We start from the raw sequence: 19,306 nt of genomic DNA, 5'->3' as shown, positions 1-19,306 counted from the left end.
GTCAAGATTTCTCATTCCGTAGTATTGTTTGTCGTTCTTTCTAGGTGATAAAAACTGTTACATGGACGGCTCGTCTATGCGTCAAACCTGTCTCTCTCTCTCTCTCTCTCTCTCTCTCTCTCTCTGTCTCTCTCTCTCTCTCTCTCCCTCTTTCGCTCTCTGGATCCTATCACGTCACACGCGCCCGCCAATCCGCTTAGCGTCAGGCCAAAGGTTCGCGTTCTTCGAATCAATTCAGCAAGCTCTTTTGATTCTTTCAAAGTGCTGCTGCCATCAGCAGATTCTGAAAGACGGAACCTGATCTGCCCAATCATATAGATTGCACTCTAGTTTCTTGCAACAGATTTTTCTGTGCTGATTTAACTTCACGTTAGGTTAGCTGATGCCTTATCGTTTTGCAGCTTCATAGCAATATTTGCGTGTTGAGTACTGCTGTTAACTCCAGGAGAAATCCACCCCCTTAAACGTTAATACATTTCGATATAACAGTATTCTGCAAGTAAGCAGACTATTGAAAACGGTATTTCGAGTGGCTGTCCCGTAGGTACCGACGTTGGCAATATTACATGAATTCGGAGCTTACCAGCACTAGATAAATCTAAATTGGGTCTACATTACAGCAGCCACTGACTTGTAGAATGATGAATAAACACATACATAGTGGTATGTTTTCCGTGGACGCGTTGTATGTAAACAGAATCCTACTAAATTATTGATTTAAAAACAAATCCCTTGTTTTGATATATGCAATGAAAAATACGAAAGTAGACACCGAGGTACATAGTTGGATTAAAGGTATAAACTAAGTTTAACCATCACATCCACAGTGTGATGAGCCGGCCGGAGTGGCCGACCGGTTCTAGGCGCTACAGTCTGGAAACGCGCCACCGCTACGGTCGCAGGTTCGTATCCTGCCTCGGGCACGGATGTGTGTGATGTCCTTAGGTTAGTTGGGTTTAAGTAGTTCTAAGTTCTAGGTGACTGATGACCTCAGAAGTTAAATCCCATAGTGCTCAGAGCCATTTGAGCCATTTGAACCACACTGTAATGATATTTTGATCCCGTATTTAAGGTCTCCAATTTGTAAATGACTCTATAGCGAGAGCAAAAATTATGTGTCTCCAGTAATGCTCTGCTCGTAGCCTTCATAAATTATAAATGCACTACGTACACTTCCAGATACTTCTGTCTCACGGAGATCGAAGCCAGTGATTTTTTCTGTCTTACACTTTCCTGCTTCAGACACTTCTTGCAAATTACACTCCTGGAAATTGAAATAAGAACACCGTGAATTCATTGTCCCAGGAAGGGGAAACTTTATTGACACATTCCTGGGGTCAGATACATCACATGATCACACTGACAGAACCACAGGCACATAGACACAGGCAACAGAGCATGCACAATGTCGGCACTAGTACAGTGTATATCCACCTTTCGCAGCAATGCAGGCTGCTATTCTCCCATGGAGACGATCGTAGAGATGCTGGATGTAGTCCTGTGGAACGGCTTGCCATGCCATTTCCACCTGGCGCCTCAGTTGGACCAGCGTTCGTGCTGGACGTGCAGACCGCGTGAGACGACGCTTCATCCAGTCCCAAACATGCTCAATGGGGGACAGATCCGGAGATCTTGCTGGCCAGGGTAGTTGACTTACACCTTCTAGAGCACGTTGGGTGGCACGGGATACATGCGGACGTGCATTGTCCTGTTGGAACAGCAAGTTCCCTTGCCGGTCTAGGAATGGTAGAACGATGGGTTCGATGACGGTTTGGATGTACCGTGCACTATTCAGTGTCCCCTCGACGATCACGAGTGGTGTACGGCCAGTGTAGGAGATCGCTCCCCACACCATGATGCCGGGTGTTGGCCCTGTGTGCCTCGGTCGTATGCAGTCCTGATTGTGGCGCTCACCTGCACGGCGCCAAACACGCATACGACCATCATTGGCACCAAGGCAGAAGCGACTCTCATCGCTGAAGACGACACGTCTCCATTCGTCCCTCCATTCACGCCTGTCGCGACACCACTGGAGGCGGGCTGCACGATGTTGGGGCGTGAGCAGAAGACGGCCTAACGGTGTGCGGGACCGTAGCCCAGCTTCATGGAGACGGTTGCGAATGGTCCTCGCCGATACCCCAGGAGCAACAGTGTCCCTAATTTGCTGGGAAGTGGCGGTGCGGTCCCCTACGGCACTGCGTAGGATCCTACGGTCTTGGCGTGCATCCGTGCGTCGCTGCGGTCCGGTCCCAGGTCGACGGGCACGTGCACCTTCCGCCGACCACTGGCGACAACATCGATGTACTGTGGAGACCTCACGCCCCACGTTTTGAGCAATTCGGCGGTACGTCCACCCGGCCTCCCGCATGCCCACTATACGCCCTCGCTCAAAGTCCGTCAACTGCACATACCGTTCACGTCCACGCTGTCGCGGCATGCTACCAGTGTTAAAGACTGCGATGGAGCTCCGTATGCCACGGCAAACTGGCTGACACTGACGGCGGCGGTGCACAAATGCTGCGCAGCTAGCGCCATTCGACGGCCAACACCGCGGTTCCTGGTGTGTCCGCTGTGCCGTGCGTGTGATCATTGCTTGTACAGCCCTCTCGCAGTGTCCGGAGCAAGTATGGTGGGTCTGACACACCGGTGTCAATGTGTTCTTTTTTCTATTTCCAGGAGTGTATTTCATAAACGTAGTTGCCACGAAAAATTTATGCAGCCATATGCCATTTCAGGTATTTAGATATTGTTTTTACAGTAATTTATCTCGTGATGCAAACTTTCCTTCCCAGCACACTAGTTTTGCTGGATGGGCAGGTGAGGTAGATGGCGAAATGTAACCTCTGATTAGAAATTTGAACAGACGTAATTCTACATTATTTTAATGATAACATGGTTTAGAAATTATCTGAGAAAAATTATATGCTATGTCTGTTCCTGGTATGATGAACACACAAACAGAAACAAATACACAGATTGGTTCAGGCGCTGCAGCCCGGAACCGCGGGACTGCTACGGTTGCAGGTTCGAATCCTGCCTCGGGCATGGGTGTGTGTGATGTTCTTAGGTTAGTTAGGTTTAAGTAGTTCTAAGTTCTAGGGGACTTCTGACCTAAGATGTTGAGTCCCATAGTGCTCAGAGCCATTTGAACCATTTGAAATACACAGATTAGCAGTATGAAAATATATGTTTGCATTTTTTCACTTAATAAAACGGATGATATACAGTATTCTCTAATTTGTAACAGGTGTTACTAAGTATTTTCTGAAAGGTTAACAGCCTACTGAAATAAGTTTGCGATGGTACTTTCAGCTATATCATTAAGACACAGAGGAATTAGTGCCATTAGCGGGTAATGGCCATTGATGTAAATCAATGGATAAAGTCGAAAATTTGTGCCGGACCAGGACTCGAACCAAGGTCGCCTGCTTACTAGGTAGATGCGCTAACCACTGCGTGATCCAGACACAGTGGTCATCGAAACTGCAAAGCCCCAAATTCTCAACTTATCAAAACAAAACTGATGTAATGCCCCTTGCCCATTATCCTCAAGAGTCGCGACATTTTCCTCTACTCCCGTAAGAGTTCGAGTGTGATGTACATCTGTACTGAAGTAATCAACCGGTTGTCCTCACCCTAAATATAGATGTGGTGGCTGCTCTTTTACAGAGGACTAAAAGACCAGATATCACATATGTATTATACAAATTTTTTTCACTACAATACATCTTATGAATATTACGAAACGATCATACGCTTCAATTTGATACATTCTTTCCCGTTTGCTTACGTTATAAGTTACTTGATTTATGTGATGTGCCCTTCATATCTGATAAGCTGCTTTCGAGAATTTGTTACAGTAACAATGACATGCTCACCATAGCACTAATGAAACTCTCTTCCTGCTTGGCGAATGCAGCGAGCTTTACTGGTACCTGAAACAATTACATAAATTTCATGGTAACCCTGATGGCTATTCTTGGCGTAACCAGACAGTGGAATAAGAGGAAACTTTATGATAAAACCGGTCAACTTTCTTCTCAGTAGCTTTCTTACTGTGCCAATGAATAGGTCGAAGGCAAAGCTTCATTACCATAGCTGCCCTTCATGGCCTGATGCAAATCATTGAATTAGACACCACTTCGGCGACTTCATGTTCCTCATGCATTCCAGTTGTCCAGCTGAGGAAAGCGGATCTACACTCGACGTGGAATTATGTGTGACTCTTCACACGGAGAACGAAGATTTCTGTTTTACGGGTAGCACTCGATCTCACGACCTCTCACTTCGCAGTGAGATGCCTAATCACCAGACCACGACACCCGGATCCATTCTGATGTCAACGAGTTTACATATGGCGCCACAATGATGTATGTCATCCACGTTGTTGACACTGTTGTCAGCTAAATAAATGACATGTGATAATTAATTTTATGTACAGTCATGCTCCAAAATACCCGAACGACCTGAATTGCATTTCGCCTGATTCGCGTGCAACCCACATAACGCAGCTGCCTAGCAGGTCCTCTAATCGCTCCTTGGTACTGTCGTTTGACTATTGAAAATGGTTCCAACAAGCCACCACTAGAAAACACTACTCTGTATCACAATAACTCTAGATGTAAAGTAATATAACGATACTACAAATAGCAGGGAACACCTTATCACAGGTAAGACTATCCTTAAGGTTTGTAAGCTCACATTTATTACAATAAATGACATACCTGAGATGTCACCACACTCATTATTACGTCAGATAGGTAATGCACGTAGTAAGTTCGTCGTATTCAAGATTTCCTCTTCAAAGTAACATACCGTACTTATTATTTAACACAAAATGACATTAAAAATTTAAGTTATTCACGAGCAGCTAGTTGAGTATATGTACAGGTATGAACTTCAAATGACACGACGAACCGTCTCGTTCTGCATATGGATTCAAACCCAGGTCATGCAGACAAAGATTTCGTGACTGACGGAAACGAACAATCATTCCTGATCAGGCATACTGAGAGTGATATACCTCGGTTTTAGACAGTATCAATTAGCAAATGCCGGCCGTGGTGGCCAAGCGGATCTAGGTGCTTCAGTCCGGAACCGCGCGACTGCTACGGTCGCAGGTTCGAATCCTGCCTCGGGCATGGATGTATGTGATGTTCTTAGGTTAGTTAGGTTTAAGTAGTTCTAAGTTCTAGGGGACTGACGACCTCAGATGTTAAGTCCCATAGTGCTCAGAGCCATTTTTCAGCCAATTAGCAATCACCAACTTTAAATTACATAACGCAAACATTTTTAACGGACCCGAATTCCTACCCGGCACCTATTGACCCTGTTAACGAACTACGAGAGACGTTAAACATTGCTTCTTAACAAGTAACTTACTTTAAATTCCGTGAGGTAAAGCTTGGTGTTGGACAGGGATTCGAACCCAGAACCTAATCGGATAGATATCGAAGCACAATCAACTGTGACATATCGCATTTCCTTGGCAGTAGCTAGATGTTTTAACTGAAATGACGAGAGGAAACATTAATTTTTTCTTTCCCAGAACTCCAACCCGGCACCAATCGCTGTTTTATTCTAGAGAAAACGAACGTTAAATATGGGTTTGTTGCACCAGCAGCGACATGTGAGAATGTTTCAACTAGAAATAATGTGACGAAGAGTTCAGTGCTGACTGGGAATAGAGCCCCACACACATAGTTGTTGACTACACACAAAGATACGTCAGCTACCGAATTTTTCTCCACCAGCAGCTCGGAATAACATCTTGAACTTACAGTGATCTCGCAAATAGTTCTGTGTCTCACTGGGAGTAAAAAACGTCAAATATCGTTAGTGTTGACAATGAATGAAAATTCATTAAAAATCGAAATTATTATCCACCAGCAGATAGGTGTTCTCATGCTAGATCTTGATAATACATAATGAAATCTTTAGTACCGGGCCAGGATTCGAACCGATTCACGCGCAATATGTGGAGATCTTGAGGAATCTGCAGTTTTCTGTATTGTCACGAAGGGAACAAATCCCGCGTTAAGGGCGGTCTGAGTTGCATTCCCAGTTCAGAACCAACTTTATCGACATACGGAAGCCCAGATAAACGATGGAATAAGTGTCCTGTGAGCCTACACAGCGTTTGTTTCGTCATTAGAAATAAATAACTAGTATAAGAAAGGCTGCTGGTGATAGTGTTTCTAGATGTCGCCACTCCAGACTTTATTGTGGCTCAACCTAACGTCTACTTGTTAGAGAAGGAATGTCATTTTTAATGTGAATTCCAGACCACAGTGCCATTATACTTTCTTCCCTTGGTATAGCCAGAAGATAATGGAATCTGTCTCTCTCTATCCAAATTCACCGACCGATTTTGAAATCGAACCCAGGCCATAGATATATGATACCCTCATCAGCCCATCAGACAACCAAATCCTCTTCTCAGTGGCTCATTTTTCTATCATAACGCCGTTGTGCCAGACTAGCTGAGAATTCTGACACACAGGCACTCTGCATCAATTTGCAGCATGTTCAGTAAATTCATTTACTTGGTTGACCGAATCACCATGAACTAGCTGCCTCGGCTACCTAGTGCATACATTCAACTTTATTTTGTGATCACCAAAATAAAATCACGTAACTGCCACCAACACAGAACTGCCAACAGTGTAGCATGCAGCAATTTAAATAGGAAGTGTTCCTTTCCACTTGAGCTACACTATTGCGCTTTCTGTTTGTTGAAAACGTCGTGCAGTGCAAAAGAAAAGGTATAACTGTTTGTCTCTCATAAGTATTGAGCTGGCCATATGCATTATCCCACAGCGCTGTGGAATGCAAAAGTTCTGGAAGAATTGTTCTTGACTTCTGGAGGTGTTATATCTATGTGTCGGCTAGTAGCGTAAGGGTAAGTATCGCGCACGGTAGATGAGATGTCGCGAGTTCGAGTAGATTGGCTGCTATGTTTTCTTTAAACGCAATTTCTACTGTCTGCTAAAGTTATCAATCTAATGGAACTTGTAACATAATTCACTTCACTTCTCAACCCAAAATAGTCGTATGTGGAAAAAGGGCTAACTTCTGCGCATTTTGTTCATTTCAAGTTTAACAGACAGCAGGCAGTAGATGCATCTCGAAAATTTTGTATTATGTATGGGTAGAGCGCATCATGCCAAAATACGTCGGAAAAGTATTTTATACATTAGCTGTCATCTGGTAATGGCATTTTATTCTTCTTGAAACCTTGTTTGAGAGCTTCAACTCGGAACAATCATGCATGTAATCAATAAACTGCATGTGCATTTTCAGACCGTTATAGATAACGTCAGAAAATCGCATATATCGTTGATGATTAATTTCTCTCTCGTGTTTACTATCTTCTTACAACATTAAAGGAAACCTTACGAAAATGGTGAACTGTATTATAAAAAATGAAATAAAACTACCTACGATAACCTTACGACGAAAGGCTGTTTTAATAAAACTGAGTATCTGTATACAAGCGTGCCTCTATCGTCAGGAATTGGTAAAATACTACTTACTTAGATTTTATTTGGGTCTGTGTTTAATTGGTATGCTATGTCATACTCAAGATGTATGCAAATGTAGCATTTCATAAATAAAGTTATGTATTCCTAGAAACCCCAAATTTGCTTGTCAGTAGCGGAAAGAGGCGTTACCTGTTGTGTAGCATTGTAAGTTTTTCACCATGAGCCGAAAGTATTTTCTTGATATTTCCTGAGCGATGTTTGATCTGACTGCTTGTAGCTCTTTCACAGAAGGGATAAAAACGCTACACTCAGTGAGACTGGAACTGCGAACCATAACAGACGCTTTTTCACAGGTCAGCACGTTACCACAGAGCTCGCGAAGAAGTATGAGTCTGGGTTTATTCTTACGAGACCAATAGTGGTTAGAAATCGTAAACCGCTATTTGAAGAACGAGATTACTTGCGATTTCCACGTGCAACGACTTTCCTGGGCTGAAAACCGTAAATTTACAATCTTTTGTTACACCTCAAGCGATAATAACTCAGATTAATCAATGAAAATGACAGGTAAAATTAAGTGAACTTCGAGGCTTAATTCCGTGCACACCAGGAAGTAACTCGTCGATCACAGAGTTGCAAAACATTCATTGCCTTGTTGTCAAATCTCAGTTACAATACCAGCAGGAAGAAGACGAACCGATGTGATCCTACAGCGGGTTGGGAAGTGACCATAGCTAGTGTCTCCAAGTCGCGGCTGCAACGGCTTTGAATACGTAATGTATGTTTTAGAAAATCAATTGTTTTACTTTGCAATAAACAGAAAGGTTTTCATTCTAAGTATCCAAGTACAAGATTTTGGCAATATTAGTTCAAATTTAATATTCGCAGAGCAAGAGCACTGGCAAACAGTCTTCGCTACATTAGGTTACTCAATCTAGTGTCACTCTGAGCTAGAATTTATGGTCAGCGACTAAGTGTAAGGTCAATGTATCGGATGCGAGTTTTGCAACTGTGAAATACTTTTCTACATTACAGAAGCGAATATTAAATTTCAACTAATATTGCCAAAATTTTGTACTTGGATACTTAGAATGAAAACCTTTCTGTTTATTGCAAAGGAAAACAATTGATTTTCTAAAACATTGCCTGTCATACACAACTTTAAACAGGTCATGTCGACCAAATCGTATGGAAGAACTGACAGCGACTTATATCGGAAGGCAGTAAGATCTATAGCCTTTTAGTTTGGCAGTACTCGACAGCCATTTCTAGGCGCAAGTAAATGAAGAAAGGGAGCGCGTTTTTGTTATCAAGTAACGTCTTCATCAACTAATTTAGTTTTAATGTAACCACGAGTAATTGCTGATGTTTGATATTAACATGAAAAGGATTCCGTAGACATGGAAAGAACCGTGTTGGCTTCGTATCTCTGTCACAGAATTTCACATCATGCACTTCATCTTTAAGTGCATGCACACTTCATTACTTCAGAATAGAGGTATATCACACATCTTTCGTGGTTAATTAACAGGGACGAAAGGGTCTTGACAGAAGTCCCGGTTTATTACAAAAATTGTCGTCGCGCTCCAGTCCCTAAACCTATTACAGAAATGCGAATCAGACGCATTACGTATTCCAAGCCGTTGCAGCCGCGACTTGGAGACACTAGCTATGGTCACTTCCCAACCCGCTGTAGGATCACATCGGTTCGTCTTCTTCCTGCTGGTATTGTAACTGAGATTTGACAACAAGGCAATGAATGTTTTGCAACTCTGTGATCGACGAGTTACTTCCTGGTGTGCACGGAATTAAGCCTCGAAGTTCACTTAATTTTACCTGTCATTTTCATTGATTAATCTGAGTTATTATCGCTTGAGGTGTAACAAAAGATTGTAAATTTACGGTTTTCAGCCCAGGAAAGTCGTCGCACGTGGAAATCGCAAGTAATCTCGTTCTTCAAAAAGCGGTTTACGATTTCTAGCCACTATTGGTCTCGTAAGAATAAACCCAGACTCATACTTCTTCGCGAGCTCTGTGGTAACGTGCTGACCTGTGAAAAAGCGTCTGTTATGGTTCGCAGTTCCAGTCTCACTGAGTGTAGCGTTTTTATCCCTTCTGTGAAAGAGCTACAAGCAGTCAGATCAAACATCGCTCAGGAAATATCAAGAAAATACTTTCGGCTCATGGTGAAAAACTTACAATGCTGCACAACAGGTAACGCCTCTTTCCGCTACTGACAAGCAAATTTGGGGTTTCTAGGAATACATAACTTTATTTATGAAATGCTACATTTGCATACATCTTGAGTATGACATAGCATACCAATTAAACACAGACCCAAATAAAATCTAAGTAAGTAGTATTTTACCAATTCCTGACGATAGAGGCACGCTTGTATACAGATACTCAGTTTTATTAAAACAGCCTTTCGTCGTAAGGTTATCGTAGGTAGTTTTATTTCATTTTTTATAATACAGTTCACCATTTTCGTAAGGTTTCCTTTAATGTTGTAAGAAGATAGTAAACACGAGAGAGAAATTAATCATCAACGATATATGCGATTTTCTGACGTTATCTATAACGGTCTGAAAATGCACATGCAGTTTATTGATTACATGCATGATTGTTCCGAGTTGAAGCTCTCAAACAAGGTTTCAAGAAGAATAAAATGCCATTACCAGATGACAGCTAATGTATAAAATACTTTTCCGACGTATTTTGGCATGATGCGCTCTACCCATACATAATACAAAATTTTCGAGATGCATCTACTGCCTGCTGTCTGTTAAACTTGAAATGAACAAAATGCGCAGAAGTTAGCCCTTTTTCCACATACGACTATTTTGGGTTGAGAAGTGAAGTGAATTATGTTACAAGTTCCATTAGATTGATAACTTTAGCAGACAGTAGAAATTGCGTTTAAAGAAAACATAGCAGCCAATCTACTCGAACTCGCGACATCTCATCTACCGTGCGCGATACTTACCCTTACGCTACTAGCCGACACATAGATATAACACCTCCAGAAGTCAAGAACAATTCTTCCAGAACTTTTGCATTCCACAGCGCTGTGGGATAATGCATATGGCCAGCTCAATACTTATGAGAGGCAAACAGTTATACCTTTTCTTTTGCACTGCACGACGTTTTCAACAAACAGAAAGCGCAATAGTGTAGCTCAAGTGGAAAGGAACACTTCCTATTTAAATTGCTGCATGCTACACTGTTGGCAGTTCTGTGTTGGTGACAGTTACGTGATTTTATTTTGGTGATCACAAAATAAAGTTGAATGTATGCACTAGGTAGCCGAGGCAGCTAGTTCATGGTGATTCGGTCAACCAAGTAAATGAATTTACTGAACATGCTGCAAATTGATGCAGGGTGCCTGTGTGTCAGAATTCTCAGCCAGTCTGGCACAACGGCGTTATGATAGAAAAATGAGCCACTGAGAAGAGGATTTGGTGGTCTGATGGGCTGATGAGAGGTTCATAAATCTGTGGTCTGGGTTCTATTCCAAATTCGGTAGGTGATTTTAAATAGCGAGAGGCAGATTCCATTATCTTCTGGCTATACCAAGGGAAGAAAGTATAATGGCACTGTGGTCTGGAATTCACATTAAAAATGATAATCCTTCTCTAACAAGTAGACGTTAGGTTGGAGTGGCGACATGTAGAAACACTATCACCAGCAACCTTTCTTATACTAGTTATTTATTTCTAGTGACGAAACAAACGCTGTGTAGGCTCACAGGACACTTATTCCATCGTTTATCTGAGCTTCTGTATGTTGATAAAGTTGGTTCTGAACTGGCAATGCAACTCAGACCGTCCTTAACGCGGAATTTGTTCCCTTCGTGACAATACAGAAAACTGCAGATTCCTCAAGATCTCCACATATTGCGCGTGAATGGGTTCGAATCCTGGCCCAGCACTAAAGATTTCATTATGTATTATCAAGATCTAGCATGAGAACACCTATCTGCTGGTGGATAATAATTTCGATTTTTAATGTATTTTCATTCGTTGTCAACACTAACGATATTTGACGTTTTTTACTCCCAGTGAGACACAGAACTATTTGCGAGATCACTGTAAGTTCAAGATGTTATTCCGAGCTGCTGGTGGAGAAAAATTCGGTAGCTGACGTATCTTTGTGTGTAGTCAACAACTATGTGTGTGGGGCTCTATTCCCAGTCAGCACTGAACTCTTCGTCACATTATTTCTAGTTGAAACATTCTCACATGTCGCTGCTGGTGCAACAAACCCATATTTAACGTTCGTTTTCTCTAGAATAAAACAGCGATTGGTGCCGGGTTGGAGTTCTGGGAAAGAAAAAATTAATGTTTCGTCTCGTCATTTCAGTTAAAACATCTAGCTACTGCCAAGAAAATGCGATATGTCACAGTTGATTGTGCTTCGATATCTATCCGATTAGGTTCTGGGTTCGAATCCCTGTCCAACACCAAGCTTTACCTCACGGAATTTAAAGTAAGTTAATTGTTAAGAAGCAATGTTTAACATCTCTCGTAGTTCGTTAACAGGGACAATAGGTGCCGGGTAGGAATTCGGGTCCGTTAAAAATGTTTGCGTTATGTAATTTAAAGTTAGTATTTGCTAACTGATACTGTCTAAAATCGAGGTATATCACTCTCTGTATGCCTAATCAGGAATGACCGTTTTCGTCAGTTACGAAATCTTTGCTTAGTCTGCGTGACCTGAGTTTGAATCCATATGCAGAACGAGACGGTTCGTCGTGTCATTTGAAGTTCATACCTGTACATATACTCAACTAGCTGCTCGTGAATAACTTAAATTTTTAATGTCATTTTGTGTTAAATAGTAAGTACGGCATGTTATTTTGAAGAGGAAATCATGAATACGACGAACTTACGACATGCATTACCCATCTGACGTAATAACAATAGTGATGGCATTTCAGGTATGCTGTTTATTGTAATAAATGTGAGATTACAAGCCTTAAGGACAGTCTTACCTGTGATAAGGTGTTCCCTGCTATTTGTAGTATCGTAGTATTACTTTACATCTAGAGTTATTGCGATACAGAGCAGTGTTTTCTAGTGATGACTTGTTGGAACCATTTTCAATAGGCAAACGACTGTACCAAGGAGCGATTAGAGGCCCTGCTAGACAGCTGCGTTATGTGGATTGCATGCGAATCAGGCGAAATGCAATTCAGGTCGTTCGGATACTTTTGAGCACGACTGTACGTCTGATTGTGAGGTTTTATCTGTCTGAATTCTGGCTGTGTGTGCTTTGTAGCTTCTTTCTGTTATAAAAATATTGTTGAAATTTACCCATGGCTGATTGTCTTGGATTACTCCTCCTGATCTTCTTCATTCACTGGTGTATTAATGACCCTGTTATCGAGAATAGTAGTGTGCTGCTATGTAGCAAGAGTAAACGACTATGATGGTATTGTTGTTGCTCTTCTGTTAACTGCGAACATGTTTGTTTCTTTGTATATTAAAACCGAGGAAACGAAATAGTATTGCGTACACCTTGGCCGAACGAAAGTAAGAGTGGTTCTAAGTTCAAGAAAGGCTCTTATTCGTTCAGTAGCGTCTGACACACAGAGATAAAGCGATTATATTTCATTACTTTAATGAAGTTAGCACTCACAGGCCAGTCAGTATGATGTGAAGGCATTGCATGTCAGGTGTTTCGCAGTTTACGTGTACTTTGTTGAAGTCGTGTAACTGATAACTTAGTACATTAATGCCTTACACTGAGGTGACAAAAGTGGTGGGATAGCGATACGCACATATACAGATGGTGTAGCGTACACGGGGTATGAAAGGACAGTGTACTGGGGGAGCTGTCATTTGTACTCAGCTAATTCATGCTAAAAGATTTTCGACGTGATTATGGCCGCACGACGGGAATTACCAGACTTTGTACGCGGAATGGTAGTAGGAGCTAGAAGCATGGGGCACTCCATTTCGGGAATTCTTAGGGAATTTAATATTCCGAGATCCATCCAAATATCAGGCATTACCTCTCACCATGGATAAGACAGTGCCCGAAGGCCTTCACTTAACAACCGAGAGCAGTGGCGTTTGCATAGAGTTTTCAGTGCTAACAGACAAGCAGCACTGCATTAAATAATCTCAGCAATCAATTTCAGACGTACGACAAGCGTTTCCGTTATGACAGTGCGGCGAAATTTGGAGTTAATGGGCAATGGCAACAGACGATTGACGCCTGTACCTTTGCTAACGGTACGACATCGCTTGCAGCGCCTCTGCTGGGTTGGACCCTATATTACTGGAAAACCGTGGCATTTTCGGAAGAGTCCCTATTTCAGTTGGTAAGAGCTGTTGCTAGGGTTCGAGCTAATGATTTAGCCACCCAGATCGCCCGTCATGAATCCCATCGAACAACTATGGTACATAATTGAGGGTTCAGGTCGTGCACAAAATCCTGCACCTGCAACGCTTTCGCAATTATGAACGGCTAAATAGGCACCGTGCCTCAGTACTTCTGCAGGAGACTTCCAACGAATTGTTGAGTATATGCCACCTCGAACTGCTGCACAACGCCGGGAAAAGGGCGCCCGACATGAAGTTACGAGGTATCACATGACATTTGTCACCTAAGTGTAATTTCACGGATAACTTATACATGGTACAGGAAAACGGAATCATAATTTGGTTAACAAGTCACGTCAATATAGCATAGAATACTACTAGCTCTCGGCTAATCGATATAGAACGATGATGGTGACTTTTATCATAACAAAGTTTTGTGTCACTGACGTCCACGCGTCAGCTTCAAGACTTCTAGAGATGTTTCACTTTCATCGAAAGTTTCAATGCTGGCAACTGCGTGTAAATAATGTAGCCGTTCATACTAAGGTAAGTCATCGCCTATGTTTCAGGTTCATTAGTTTTTAGCAAGCGGCGCTTTGTGACGTATTGACGTAGTGGTATAGCCCGAATAGTGTTTCAGTTCACCAGTTCTCAGCATCAGCTACCCTGAAGATGAACTTTCTCTGGTAACACAGTGATAAACTAAAATTTAATATCTTATAGATCTAAGAATGTGCATACTAGACCTTATAAACAGAGACGTATATTCTGGAACAATACTCTTGAGATGAAAACACCTACTTACTAAGATGTAACCAACTGCAGTGCACATCTTAGGTTTAACTGCTACGTGAAACTTAGGCTAGCGTAGTCACCGACGCTTGGCTCCACGTTTTCGAATGCTGCAGCCCGGCTACGCTGACGTACAGATAAACGCGTACATACTTCACAATTCCAATTTCAAACGGAATAGTTCTGCAATTGATCTGCTTTGTTACGGTTTCAGCACTGTTTTGAAACCAGCCGACAGGCCGACAGACGGAACGCAATAAAACACGAAACAGTAATTAAATTTTTGATGAATTTCCAAAACACGCAATAAGCTTCCGAATCGGAAACAGACCTACGAATCTGTATTAATATCTGTTATTTATTGACGAGGCGGCGAAGATTTATCAAACTCGTTGGTGCATGCGTAGCGGCGTGGTGTGACGTTTATTGGAAAGTCACCGGCGCCGAAACGGCCACTTAATCTCTCTCTAGATACACAGCTCACAGAAAGAAATACACGTGTATTAGCGAGGCTTTGGGTCTCTGCAGCGCTCTGCAACGTTAGTGTACAGAAAGCATTTAGCCCGTACTGAAAGAAGCTACAATAATTTTTAACTGTACAGACAAGAGGTACAAAAACTTCTTTATTTATTTTTTAAAAGTTTCTATTTACGTAACAGAAAGCAGTGTTTGTCCGTACCATGTCGATCAGATAGCAATAGGCTTATGTCATAGGTCCTCTGTTGTTTCTGTTACGCACAAGCAATCTGCCACTTCCATTGGCAGAAGATGCAGAGTTTGCTTTTGTTTCAGTTATTACAAATTGGGGAAAACATGTATTATGTTTGCTTACAGAAGAGGCAGCTGAAGATATGTTTGAAAGCGAAAATAAATGATTCAAGGCAAATACAAGGCTAATAACATAAAATTTAATACTATTTTCTCGAAAAGTGACATTTAAGACCGTGCCTGTGTATAAAATACGGATTGATTCTTGCAGACAATAACAGCAAGTAGCCACATCTCATAACGCTATTTATTTACATAAATAGTGCGGTTAGCGGTTTCGAACTGACAGGTTCACCATAAGACGACTTGTTCATGGTAAGACACATTTTATTGTAGTTAACATTGGTTTTTACTGGGGTAATGGAAAGTGAAAACTAATATAAACTACAACAAAACTACCTCTGTCGGTTCGAAACCTGTAACGGTGCTACGAAATACAAGTCCTATATGTTTTTCAAGCGAATCTTGCACCATTCGTCATGACAATTTCACGTGAAAGTGGGGGAGATGGTTAACAATCACCCATGGCTCTTTTCAAAGTAGACATAATAGTATTAAGATGTAGTGAATGTTGTGGCCACATGAGATGGATAATTCGTTCTCATGCTCACAAAATCAGTCCTGGACTATGCAAACTGTGGCAACAAGAGCACTGCCGTCTTGAAACACTGCGTTACCACTAGGGAACAAACATTGTACCATGGGATGGATCTGGTCACCCAAACTGGTCACATAATTTTTGCCGGTAATTCGACCTTCCAGAGTACCAATGGGACCATGGAATACCTCGATATGGCTGGCCAGATAATCACCGACCCCGCTATGTTTCACTTTTGGGAAGTAAACTCGGCCAGAAGCTGGAAGCATTGTGCAACAAGACTAATCCGAACAAATGACTTTCTTCCATTGCTTCGTACGCCAGGTTTTATGGCTTCAGCAGCACGTTTTCCGGTTACGAGCATTTGTATCACTGATGATTGATTTTGGAATTCCAACTATTCCTGGAATTCCCTGCTTATGGAGCTTCCTTCGTGTTGTTTTGATGCTGACAGGGTTCGCGGGTGCGACGTTCAATTCTGACGTGAGTTTTGAGCTCTCGCACTCTTATTTTACGTCACAATCTTCTTAAATGACCGTCTATCGAGATCACTCAACACGCACATCCGCCCGCGTTGTGAATTAGTGAGTGATGTTTTCGCTCTTTCCACGTATTCTGTGTAAATATTCGACATGGTGCCTCTTAAAACGCCAAATACTTTGGCTACCTTGGTTATGGAAGCACTCATGTTGCGAGCAAAATGTTCGAATGTCTGTGAAGTCTTAAGGAACCAAACTGCTTCGGTCATCGGTCCCTAAGTCACTACTTAACCTAACTTAAACTAACTTACGCTTAGGACAACAAACACACCCATGCCAAAAAGAGGACTCGAACAAAGACGCCTTAGACCGTGCAGCTTGTTGCCAGCACCAACTTTTTACCCATCTTCGAAGTCACTCAGCTCCGATATAATGCTCTCAGATCTATACAGAATACTGTTCTGACCGCGACAGATTGACCTACGTGCAACATATTGAGTAAATTGCTTAGGTTCGTGATGATGCACTGTAGTGCAACCTGCAGGCATGTCTTTTGTCAATTCCCTTTAAATAACGTTAATTATTTGGCCCCACAGATAGGTCATAATCCTAATTGGAATACACGTATCCTAGAGTCTAAAATAGTGCCTTAGATCAGCTACGTACATGAATTCTGCACAGGTCACTGTACTTTGCATGGCGGAGTGTACTTCGCACCAGCATTATCGTGCATTTAACGAGGAAAATTTAATTGTCCACCGGTTCTGAATAGTGCGTTCCATAATCACGCACAGCTTAGTCTTAGGATACCACCGTGAGGTATACAATGGTGAAAGCATAATGGTCGCACAATCTTCTAGGAAAACATTACCTTTATATTTATCCAACAGGGTTTAGGGAGAAGAACGTCGTCTTTCTTGCAAGAACTCTTATTTAAGTTCCCGAGCGTTTCTGTTACACTTTCGTACGATCGATAACAACCCATTACTCTCGTATCGGCAAGCTCTGGCCGCGCGGGATTACCCGAGCGGTCTGGGGAGCTGCAGTCATGGACTGTGCGGCTGGTCCCGGCAGAGGGTCGAGTCCTCCCTCGGGCATGGGTGTGTGTGTTTGTCCTTAGGATAATTTAGATTAAGTAGTGTGTAAGCTTAGGGGCTGATGACCTTAGCATTTGAGTCCTGTAAGATTTCTCACACATTTGAACGTATTTTTTTTTTTTTTTTGGCAAGCTCTGGAGTCGTTTGATGGGCTCTGTCACGGCACTAAGGGACTGCAAACATTGAAGCAATACTCGACAATTTATCGTACTAGCGTTTTGTATACGATTTCCTTTGCAAATGATTAGCATTTTTCCCTAATCTTTCGAAAAAAGATCTAAATCCTCCATTCGCTGTTGATTTTACGTCATCGTCCCATGTAACAGCGCTTGGCGACAGTTGCTCCAGTTACGATGTGACGTGCTCATGGTTACTACTGTAGGAGACTTAAAAGCGAATAAACTACTTTATTGTGCATACTTCTATTCACCACTGAGTTATGAAATTATTTTTTTGGGGAAAATCAACTGACAAGAGTAATATTTATTGAATAGAAAAGCATGTTACAAGAATTACGTCTGGTGTTATTTCAAGAATTTGCTTCAAATATCAAAATATTTATTATTTTCAGAACAGGTTCGTAATAGGTAAACCCTATTCGTTAATGACCTTTGTAGTTATCATGTTTCTCTTTTCTCAGAAACTACCGTAAAGCGAGAATGTAAATGTAGATCAAGGACATTCAGGGACCGTTGCGCAGAAGGAAGTATGAATACACGCGTATTCATCAGCCTACTAAGACGTATTACATGTCTCATGGATACTGAGGACGAATTTACGGCTGAACTAAAATTTTCTTCTGTGGTGCACCTAGTTCTATTGCACTAAAGAAAATGTTCAGATAAATCCTTAAAATTAATGTATTAGCTTTTAAGCGAATTAGTATTCATACTGTAATACTGTACCATAATATTACGTAACATCGTTGCAATGCACTTACTTGCAGTGTACATTCTTGAATTCTTATCAAACCCAACTACACCCCTGCGTTAAAGGGATATTGTAATGTAATGGATTTTTCACAGTGCTTACCGTCACCTCATGCTTAATCTTGTCGTTATCCATTGCTTCCTTCTCAAGAATAACTGTAAAGTGGTAAAGTACCACTATGACTGCTTTACCCTTGGTACTCGTGTTTACGAAATTTTTAGCTCAGGATCGTATAATTAAGCCAGAGATTGCTGCAAATACAGAAAATCATTTATTAGATCTTTCTATTAACATTCCGTTCCAGATATAGTAGTGTGCACAGCATGGCACTGATGTGTGCGATGAGAAAATGGGAAATTCTTTTTAGCTTTTGCTGACGTTAATTTTAGAGAATAAACTATCAAAATTAGATGAAACAAGAAAAGTAGGTCATTATGGTGACGATATTCACCTGAATGTGATGTTGCTACGTTCACAGGGCGTTTCAAAAAGAATCAATTGATTTCAGAACTCAAATTTACTGATGAAAACGTACTGCAAACATGTGATGGATTTCAAAACACAAAGTGTTAAAGTTTTGGCTATGCTATTACAATTGCTCTATGTGTCCACGAGTAGTAACACTAACAACATCTGGACGATAACTAAATTCGTCATGAACTTCACACAAAGTATCTGCTGTCACAGAAGTTTGGCGGCTGTTATTCTGTTCTTCACTTCTTCTGTGTCACTAGGTAAAGGGGAGATACACACTTTCTTTCACGTATCCCCACAAGAACGAATAGCATCTGGCAATGTCTAGCAATCTTGGTGATGAAGAATGCAGGAC

This window comes from Schistocerca cancellata, chromosome 3 (assembly GCF_023864275.1).
Source record: "Schistocerca cancellata isolate TAMUIC-IGC-003103 chromosome 3, iqSchCanc2.1, whole genome shotgun sequence".
Lineage (NCBI taxonomy): Eukaryota > Metazoa > Arthropoda > Insecta > Orthoptera > Acrididae > Schistocerca > Schistocerca cancellata.
The sequence above is the reverse complement of the archived record's forward strand: the minus strand, read 5'-3'. Positions refer to the sequence as shown.